Below are 1,584 nucleotides of genomic sequence, written 5' to 3' on the forward strand. Positions count from 1 at the left end.
GGATAACCTGAGCCACTCTAACTAGAAGCTTTATCATTTTTTTTTATGAGAACAGCACATTTTAAACAGGGTGTGCACGAGGAGAAATGGGCTCGTGCACGCTCTCGGATGGTCTTTTGAAAAACCCTCCACGAAACCTTTAAATTAAAAAAAAGGATAAAGAATGACATAATTTTATCTATAAAATTATAATTTATAAAATGTATAATTTTAAAGTTTTAAAGCAGATTTGGATCAATAGTTAGCATCTATTTTCCATCAGCAGGGTGCAGCAGCATGCTAGCTCCCTGCTCTGGCCTGACGCCCTGCTGACCCACAGATTCAGCAGACGCCTGAATGCAGCACAGGCCTTTGCCTCCAGGTTCTGGTGGAACCGGTCCACCGCTCTGATGCGTTTCAGCAGCTCTGGATCAGCGTGGTTCTTATAGGGCGGGGTTGGAGCTGTGAGCTGACCCTGCAGCCCAGTGTGTGTCAGCGGCTGCATTGATCAGGTTATTGATCGCCTGCCAGGATTGATCCGTGGCAGCTCGGACTGCAGGAGCAGCTGGGGACAAACAATGTTCCCCGCTGACTCGCTTGTTCTGATCCGACCCGGTTTCATTGAACGGAACCATGGATCACAGCACATTTGGAACAGAGCAGCTAGGATGGGTTCTGGAAGCTGGAGATTTCTGATCCTTTGCTTCTGATTCTGCTGCTTTGATTCTTTATGTCTGATTTTCCTGTAGTTTTTTCTGTTTTTCTCTTCAGTTATTTCAGTTTGTGAATCTTTTTCCAGAAGATTGAGATTTTAATAGAAAATAAATGAACCACGTCGTTAAACCAAACTCATTTTTCCAGATTTTGTCACCAGGAAACTAAAACAAACAGCATATTTTTGCTGACAACAGATCCATTCGGGTCCAAACGTCAGCAGAACCTAACAGAACCAGCAGCACTGAGCTGCAGCGGGCCGTCAGTCTGTGGTGTTTGATGAAATAACAGAAGCAGCTGCAGCTCAGTGTTTGGGTGGAGATCTGCTCTGAACCGCAGCTCAGAACCTCAAACATTCCTCTGCTGCAGACTCCCTCCGCCTGGCTTCTATTAAACAGGACCAAACCGGGTCCAACTGGATCAGACGGGGCTGAGGCGTCAGCTTTATCCTCAATAAAACCGTGAAAACCTGTGAACTGTAAAATATGTCTCCTCTGTGTTTAGAAAACAAACGTTTTCCAAGGATCGACTGAAACCATGATGGGAATCAGCTTTCAGCTCCAGGGGTCACATGACCCAAGAACAGGAAGTCAGAACCTCATTAAAGAACTTAATTAGGAGCAAATCCTGCTTTCTAACTTCTATTTAAATAATATTGCAGCTAATTGTTTAAAGGAGACAGATGTTTCTGTGTAGAACAAAAACATTTCAGTCTTTATCCATCAGGTTTGGATACATTAGGGCCTGATGATGAGATCCGGATTCCCGGATTAAATAAAAACGATGATGGTTCCTGACTGAGAGCCGTCCTCTGATTGGACGGATGCTTTAACTCTCCATTGCAGCACAGCTCAGCTCCAGGAAACATCAACTCAGAACCGGAAGCTTCTA

This window comes from Cyprinodon variegatus, unplaced genomic scaffold (assembly GCF_000732505.1).
Source record: "Cyprinodon variegatus isolate N-32 unplaced genomic scaffold, C_variegatus-1.0 Scaffold1859, whole genome shotgun sequence".
Lineage (NCBI taxonomy): Eukaryota > Metazoa > Chordata > Actinopteri > Cyprinodontiformes > Cyprinodontidae > Cyprinodon > Cyprinodon variegatus.